The following is an 8,996-nucleotide window of genomic DNA, read 5'->3' on the forward strand; positions in this document are numbered from 1 at the left end:
CCTTTCCCTTTCCTTTCCCTTTCCTTTCCTTTCCATGCTGAGGCAGCAAAAAATTTCCTCAGCCCAGGGAGCTTAATTTTCTTCCAGTTATAGCTTATAATTATCCCTTTTTACCTTCTCTCAATAAAAAGAAGAAAGATGACGAATGATAAATGGGCATGTGTGGCTTAAGAAATGATGGGTGTTAAGAGGTGTTCACAAGTGGAGGCTTGCCTTTCGTTCTTTGGCTCTCTGTGTGCTGGCTCTGTGTCCCCACTGACCTGATTCTGTGTGTAAACGAGCCTTCTGGGCTGACAACTCATTGATGAGGCGTTGTTGTTCCTCTTCCTTCATTTTCACTTCGCTAAGCTGGTCCTCCAGGGTGCGGCACGTTTTCTCGAGGTTTCCCTGTGGTGGGAAATAGAAAACAGGAAAAGATGATACATTTTTATTTGTAAGTCTGCATTTGGAGATAACTACTTGTGGAAAGGAGCTGAGCTGTATTTACTTTTCTAGCCACTCCGAAGCTCACCACAGTGCCCTGGATATAGAGACACATAATTTGGGCTACGTGAACAAATAAATGGTTATGAAAACTGGATTATTGTCTTTGCAAACATGAACATCATTTAAATTCTGCATCATGTGGAGTATGGTTTTTAGATAATTTTTTTTCTGAAATTGCATTCTTTCATAGTCATAGGGATAAAAGTTAACGTGATTTCTACAAGTCAAGTAGGAAGACTGCAATGATTCATTTCAATATAGTGATGCCTAATAGGCATAACAGGAATAATTTTAAAGTGAGATAACATAGCAGCAGTATCCACAATAGCCAAACTATGGAAAGAGCCCACATATCCATTGACAGATGAATGGATAAAGATGTGGTGTGTATACACACACACACACACACACACACAATGGAATACTACTCAACCATCAAAAAAATGAAATCTTGCCATTTGCAATGACGTGGATGGAACTAGAGGGTATTATGCCAAGAGAAATAAGTCAATCAGAGAAAGACAATTACCATATGATCTCACTCCTATGTGGAATTTAAGAAACAAAACAGAGGATCATGGGGGAAGGGAGGGAAAAATAAAACAAGACGAAACCAGAGAGGGAGGCAAACCACAAGAGTCTTAATCATAGGAAACAAACAGGGTTGCTGGAGGGGAGGGGGGTGGAGGGATGAGGTACCTGGGTGACGGGCATTAAAGAGGGCATGTGATGTAATGAGCACTGGGTGTTATATGCAACTGATGAATCACTGACCTACCTCTGAAACTAATAATACATTATATGTTAATTAATTGAATTTAAATAAAAAATGAGATAACATTTAAAGTTTGTACAGTTAGATTAGATATATTCATGTATAAACTCTGTAATTTTGAATTGTTGCAAATAAAATGAAAAGGGGACAAGTTCACAAAAACCTTGGCTTTGGAGACAGTCTCCATGTTACTGGCGAGGTCATCGATCTCCATCTTCAGCTCGCTCTTCTCCTTCTCCAGCTTCTGCTTGACCCTCTGCAGGTTGTCTATCTGCTCCCCGAGCTCGGCCACGCTGTCCGCGTGCTTCTTCCTCAGGGTGGCCGCCGTGGCTTCGTGCTGTAGGGTGGCCTCCTCCAGGTCCCTGCGCATTTTCTGGAACTCAGCCTCGCGCTTCTTGTTCATCTCGATCTGGGCAGAGGTGGCCCCGCCGGCTTCCTCCAGGCGTTCGCTGATCTCTTCCAGTTCCCGGGAGAGGTCAGAGCGCTGCTTCTCTGCTTTGGCCCGGGAGGCCCGCTCTGCCTCGATTTCCTCCTCCAGTTCCTCGAGGCGGGCCTGGGGGTGACACATCAACGTGAATGCCAACTCATGGCAGATTTTATTACAGGAATGTGCAGAAGAGGTGGGGGGTACGACTCACGTGTAATTCCTTGATCTTCTTCTGTAGCTGCATTGCGAGGGCCTGCTCATCTTCAATCTTGCTTTGCAGATTGCTTATTTCAAACTCTTTCCTGTTAGAGGAGCAACACATAAGCTCTCCATCAATTCTCTTACCAGTTTTCTTTCCCATGTATGTTGGAATGTCTTTATACTGCTGTGTTGAGGATATGAGTAGTACCTGTTTTTACAAGTTAGTAACGTACCATTTTCATTAAATAAAAAAGTCAAAGATGTCATTTTTTTTCCTGTGTGCTCTGAAGTAGTATTTTAGAGAGCTTTAAAACATCTATTTCACCTGAATTGACAGGTAACAAGCAGGTTACTCACTTTTTGAATTTCTCATCGAGTTGCTGCTTGTCATTTTCTACATCCATCGTGGATTCTTGGGCCAACTTTAGGTCTCCCTCTAGTTTCCTCTTGGCTCTTTCTAGCTCCATGCGGAGTTTCTTTTCTTGTTCCAGAGATCCTTCAAGCTAAATATATAGTGGATTTTATTTATTTCAGTCCTAAGGCACTGAGCCATATGTTACTAGCCATCAAAGATACACAGGAGAATTTTTAAAAATACACCAAATAGCATGGGAATTTTAATTATTATTTGCAAAGCTACAGTGAAAGGCTTCTGAGCATTATTGACAGTTGCATGTCATAACTGTTTATTTTATATTGAGAGGAAATACTGTGTTTTTCACACTTACGTCATCTACTTGCTGCTCTAGTTTGGTTTTAGCTTTGGTCAGGGTGTTGACTTTGTCTTCTTCTGCCTGCAGGTCATCCAGGGTCTGCTGGTGGGCCTCTTGGAGGGCCTTCTTCTCCTTGGTTAGCTTTGCGATGGTTTCATCCAGGCCTGCCATCTCTTCTGTGAGGTTTTTCACCTTAGATTTGAGCAGATTATAGAAATGTTAATGATATCCGTCATCTTGATGAGAAACAAGCTTAGGACAGTGTCGGCCTGAGATGGAAAATGGAGATAAGCTAAGCCAGGCCCACTTCACTGAAAAGTATGGGGGATAAAGGTCAAGGTAAATAGAAATAGTGACGACTAAAGAGATGACATAAATATGACAGTGTTTTCCTTTCATAATTCAGTAACTTTAGGATTAAACTTTTAATTAAAATACTTCAGTAACAATCTAGTCACTTGTAAACACTCTAAAATGGATCATGATTGTACCTTGTTCTCTGTGGCATGCTTCTCCTTTTCAACCTTGGCCAGGGTCAGCTCAAGGTCGTCAATGTCTTTCTTGAGCTCTGAACACTCGTCCTCCAGTTTCCTCTTCTTGGCGGTCAGCTCGGCGTTGATCTCCTCCTCATCCTCTGCTCTCTCGGTCACCTCCTTGATCTTGGCCTCCAGCTGGATTTTGGTTTTGATCAGCTGGTCACACCTTTCCTCTGCATCAGCCAAGCCATCTGCTTCCTAAGGGAAGAAATGAAACAGTTTAATTTGTCTAAGCTATATCTGCAAACACACTGTAATTTATTTTATTTATTTATTTATTTATTTATTTAAATTTATTCATTTGAGACACAGATACAGAGAGAGAGAGAGCATGAGCAGGGGGGGAGACAGAGGGAGAGGGAGAAGCAGGCTCCTTGCTGAGCCAGGAGCCCAACGTGGGGCTCGATCCCAGGACCCCAGAATCATGACCTGAGCCGAAGGCAGATGCTTGACCATCTGAGCCACCCAGGTGCCCCCACACTGTAATTTATTAAAAGGTGGATACTTCAATAACTCATCCAGTTTGGTCAACACATATGCCAACTTTTAACAGTCTACTGGACAAATTGTTAGTAATTTTAATGTACTGATTATAATAACATATTTCCTCTAGCTGTCCCTGTGTGGAATGTCAGATCAGGGAAACTAGCCTTTTGGCAAAATCTGCCTCTGTGCTACTTTGGAAAAATCACTTGTTAATTCTAGGACTCCGTTTCCTCACATTCGAGGGGGTTGGTTAATTTAGCGTTTTCCCTGACCTGGTAAGAACAACATAACTTCTATTTATGTACACAAATATTCACTAAGGAAAGGACAGTCTCATCTAAGAGAAGGGTCTATAAAGGAAAGAAAATGTCCATGGACATCTTTATGACTGTGCTCACTGCGTTTGAATGTGCATATGAACATACACAGCATAATTGGTGACTTCGCATCTATTGCTTTTTTAGGTCTGAGTCTTAGTATTTTTGAACGACAATTACAGCACCTGTTTAGTGGAAACCATTCATTCAAAAACCTTAAGTTAAAACTTTTTCATATCCACTCCCACAGTGTCTGGAGGATAAGAAGTGGCTGAGCTGTGCAGTGGATGACACTCACAGATTGAACTTGGAGCTGCAGGTCATTTTTCTCTTGCATCAGAGCTACCATCTTCTCTTCAAGCTCTTTCCTTTTTGCCTCTGACTTAGCCAGCTCTTCCTTGGTCTTCTCAAACTCTTCCTTCATGTTGGCCATTTCCTTTTCTGTCTCCGCGCTCTTGAGGAGTGGCTTGATCTTGAAATATAGCTTCATCCAGGGCCAGTGTTTGACGTTCATGAAAGCACGGACGTTGTACTGGATGCAGAAGATGGACTCTCTGTAGGAAAGAATAAAGATGCAAATAAGGAACAATGTGGACAGTGACCATCACTCAAAAGAAGCAAAATGACTGTATCAGATTCAGCCATGAAAATGCAGAGAACAAGGACTTGGACTTGGTCCCTCACCTCCTCTCCATCATCTTCTTGAATTCCACCCTCATCAGGTACCCTCTGCACACAGCTTGGGTGCGTGTGATGAGTTGAGCCAGCTTTTCATCTCGCATCTCCTCTAGAGTTCCCAACAGGCCAGCTTTAAAGAAAACCTTGCCAAAGAACAAGCTAAATATGTTATTTTCACTCATGAGAAAGTCCAAAGGTGATGAAATTATTATAGAGATTTAGGTTGATGGTACCTTGGTATGACCGAATTTGTACTGGGTGTGGTCGACGTCAATAGACCCTAGAAGTTTCTCAGAAGCCTTCTTACTGTCAATGAACTGACCCTCTGGGATAGCACTCGCATTTAGAACCTTGTATCTATCAGAATACAAAGAATATAAACGCATGGTTTTCCTTCTTACTAGAACTTAGTAGCTATCATTGAAAAAATGATAGACTGAGTTTTGGAGAAAAAAAATTCCATTAAAATAATCCAGCAGTGCTTTAGGTGAACCTTGGGAAAATATGTTTAAAAACTTATGGTAATATAAAGCAAGCCTTCGTTCTTTTTTTTTTTAATTAAAATTTTTTTATTATGTTAATCACCATACATTACATCATTAGTTTTTGATGTAGTGTTCCATGATTCATTATTTGCGGATAATACCCAGTGCTCCATGCAGAACGTGCCCTCTTTAATACCTATCACCAGGTTAACCAGTCCTCCCACCCCCCTCCCCTCTAGAACCCTCAGTTTGTTTTTCAGAGTCCATCGTCTCTCATGGTTGATCTCCCCCTCCGATCTCCCCCCCTTCATTCTTCCCCTCCTGCTATCTTCTTCTTCTTTTTTAACATATAATGTATTATTTGTTTCAGAGGTACAGATCTTTTATGATCACCTTTCAAATAATTGCATTTCAGTTTTCAAGAAAGAGTTAAAAGATGTTTGAATTGTGTGGGGATACTGCTCTAGGCTAGCACATTGAAAGGGAGGAATAACGAGACACAAACCTCTGTTTGAAGTCTGCATAAAGGATCCTGCTTGGGAACCCCTTCCTGCAGATGCGGATCCCTTCCAGCACACCGTTACACCGCAGCTGGTGCAGGACAAGTTCATGCTCCATGGCCCCTAAGAGGAAGAATACGCATGCCTTATTTCATGGTCTAAAGCAAACACACTGGAGCTTGTTTAGATACCAGAAGTGTCTTACCTGGAGTCTTGGTTTCATTGGGGATGATACACCGTACAAAGTGGGGGTGAGTGCTCTTCAAGTTGGTCATCAGCTTATTTAAATTCTCCTGTAAACCATATGAAAAGTTTTGAAGTCATTCTTCTGTTGCATGAGAGTCCCTGTCAGTGATCTGTAGTGAATGTGCCCCATTTCACGAATAAAGTAAATGTAACTGACTACAGTGGTTACTTTTAAGAGAAGGTTTGATTTCATGTGAAATGTGTTCCACTTTAGATCTTTTAGATTTGGAGTTTTAAGGGTAACTGGTTCATTTATTATAAAGTTGAACCCACATTATGGGTTTTCTTGTTAAATTTTTCCTAACACGTTTTTCATTTTCCTTTGTACAACACGGCTTTTTTTTTTTTTTTTCCAGTTTCACCATAGATTTCTTTTAAAAAGTTTTTTAAAGTTATGATAATTTAATTTTGTTACAGAAGTAATCTTTCAGCATTCAAGAATATACTTACCCTGAAAAGGGCTGACACTGTCTGGAAAGAAGAACCCTTCTTCTTGGCACCTTTTTTCCCACCACCGCTTTCTGAAAAATAAAATAGAAAAATTAAAACTATTTGCAGCAGCTTTGAAAGTACTAGCCATAGGTATAAGGACTGCCAAAATTCCTTCTGAAATTTAAATTTGCACTTGTTCACTTGTATCATTCCTGTTTTTCTTTCTGTATCTTTCTGCTGACTATAGATTAGGAAAATAGAAGCATTGGCTCACATTATAGGTATTCAGGAAAACAACAACAGTAAAAGAACTGTGGAGGAAAAGAGTAGATGTGGGGAAGGGATGGGACTCCTCTCCTCCAAATCAGCAGTGTGTCCCCTGAAGGACGTGCCCAGAGATAGATTAGTACTGCCCCCTTAGTGCACACAGGTCCCAGAGAACAGGCAAAGTTGCATGCTTGCTACCAGGTGCATGAGCCTCTACTAACCTGCAGGGAAGTCCTACGTCCTATTCGCTTGTGCTTCTATGTTACATGTGCATCTGGTCTTAGGGGACTTAGGGGAACAGAATTTAAATTCCTCAAGCACTAGTGCCTTGAAAAAGGATTTCCTCATCTCCAGCTTAGTTGGATCCTCGAAGGAACCGATACTATTAAAATAGTAGAAATGAGCTGTATGATCTTGAGCAAGTCACTTAACCTCTGAGTCTGTGTTTCCTATTGGTGAAATGAGGCAATGGACAAAAGGATCCACGTGTACTTTTAGCTCTGAAAATTGATGATCGTAAGACTGTAGCACGCTAATTAAATACGCTTCCTTTCATTATCTATATTGGTCAGTATTTTCACTCTGTGAACATACTAATGATATTAAGAATGACCTGCTTCAGCAGTTTGTCCCCCAGCAAAGAGGAGAGCCAGAGTCTTCATTGCAGACTTCTGATAGAGCCCGACCACGGTCTCGTTCAGGGGGTCCTTGTTCTTGTCCAGCCAGCCGGCGATGTTGTAGTCCACGGTGCCGGCATAGTGGACCAGAGAGAAGTGCGCCTCAGCCTTGCCTTTGGCAGGCTTGGGCTTCTGGAAGTTGTTGGATTTCCCAAGGTGCTGCTCATACAGCTTGTTCTTGAAGGAGGTGTCTGTGGCCTTGGGGAACATGCACTCCTCTTCCAGGATAGAGAAGATGCCCATGGGCTGAGAGTAGGAAAAAAGGGTTGATAATAATGAGTTCCTCAGAAAAATATGCTCCAATAGCTTATGTACTTGGTGGAAACCTGAAAATGTTCCAGAAGAAGGGCTGATAAATTAAATAAGCACGATCCTACTTTATTGCCTCTTCTCTGCTACTGAAATGTGAAACAGTCATGTACCATGGACATATGGGAAATATGTTTGCTAGAAAGACTCAGTTAAAAAAAAAAGTCCATCTGTGTCATTTGGCAAACTTTATGTTCAGAGTATAAAATTAAATTCCAAAAGTACCATTTCAAAGCTGGATTCTTTATCCTGTAAATGTATAGATCTAAATACTTTCTTCCCTCCTGAAAATGTAACTTCCTCACCTCAAATCTAGACATGACAAAAGTATGAAGAGGAGAAAAATTACGGATAATGATTAAAACCGATCCATTCCCAGGAGGAAAGAGCGTCTCATGTTGTATCATTAGAGCTCTTTGTAGTCAGAGCTCTGTTCCCCCCACGGTGGAGTTAAGTGATCATAATTTGGTTTTGCTTTGTAAGCAGATTGACTCCTTTCAGTGACAAGTTTGATAGGAAAGACTGATAGAAAATCCAACGTTGAGGATTTTGCTTCAGTCACAAATTGTCTCCCAAAACTATTTCAGTGTTCCTGGAACTGAGTACCGTGTCATTTTCATGAATAGCAGAGGTAGTATATATCACCAAATTAAAATTGTTTTCCTCAAATTGGGTAGACCTAGTCTGATGTGACACTCTCATCTTTCGTATTTTTATAGAATTTTGGCATGAATGTCTGAAGTTTTCATAGAAGGCAGTTGTGTTTGCTTTTCCTTTCCCACTGCTTAGGGTAGTGCTCACATATAACCATAAACTTCATTGGTATCCGTAGGTACATGGCGAGTTCCCAATACTACATTTGTAAGTGTTTAATGATTGCTTGATGAGTTTTAACATATTCAACACTAATAGAATTATTGCCCCACTTCCTTGATAAAGGAGAATTCAGGGTTCATTTTCCAGGGATGGACTGTAGAGAGGTTTGGTGTTTATTCAGTAGTTATCAGAGTCTTAATGCCTGCAACAACGGAAGAGCTACCCTTCCAACCTGGAAGACATTTTGACGCATTCTGCCTTGATACCCACGAAGGATGGTCCGTGCACCACACACCGTCATGGAATCACCAGGATCAATGACAGTACTCAGGGGACTAGCGGCAATTTCATTCCTTGCTCCCGTGCACGTGAGGGAGAGTGAAGTTATAAGAGGGAGAAACGTGCATCCCTGTGTCTTTGTACATGTTTGTATGCATTGCAGTCATTTCTCTATGAAAAACTATTCATGAGTAACAGCAGGTCACCTGTGACACACCAGACAGCTGATCAGAGTACACGAGTCTGTCATCAAACACCACTGCTTGTTCTTTGAGAATTGGATTGCAGTTAAGCATAAGGAGGCAGACAATTTGTTTTTCATATCCTGAAGGCTTGAAAAGTCATACGGACCTTCTCGATGAGCTC

The 8,996-nt window shown here is 41.3% G+C and overlaps 1 pseudogene across 1 annotated transcript in view; it reads right to left on the reverse strand.

Annotated features, from left to right (window-relative positions):
* LOC118000072 overlaps positions 1 to 8,996 on the reverse strand; it is a 27,103-nt pseudogene that overhangs the window by 7,551 nt on the left and 10,556 nt on the right. The window contains exons 12-24 of the transcript XR_004676369.1: positions 7,163 to 7,872; positions 6,301 to 6,371; positions 5,810 to 5,897; positions 5,610 to 5,727; positions 4,853 to 4,976; positions 4,626 to 4,762; positions 4,240 to 4,495; positions 3,094 to 3,336; positions 2,618 to 2,794; positions 2,247 to 2,392; positions 1,900 to 1,990; positions 1,425 to 1,814; positions 261 to 387 (exon numbers count right to left, since the gene is read on the reverse strand). The product of XR_004676369.1 is annotated as a myosin-4-like (transcript). The remainder of the gene's footprint in view (positions 1 to 260; positions 388 to 1,424; positions 1,815 to 1,899; positions 1,991 to 2,246; positions 2,393 to 2,617; positions 2,795 to 3,093; positions 3,337 to 4,239; positions 4,496 to 4,625; positions 4,763 to 4,852; positions 4,977 to 5,609; positions 5,728 to 5,809; positions 5,898 to 6,300; positions 6,372 to 7,162; positions 7,873 to 8,996) is intronic.

This window comes from Mirounga leonina, unplaced genomic scaffold, assembly GCF_011800145.1.
Source record: "Mirounga leonina isolate KUSES-001 unplaced genomic scaffold, KU_Mleo_1.0 Mir_488, whole genome shotgun sequence".
NCBI classification, from domain to species: Eukaryota; Metazoa; Chordata; class Mammalia; order Carnivora; family Phocidae; genus Mirounga; species Mirounga leonina.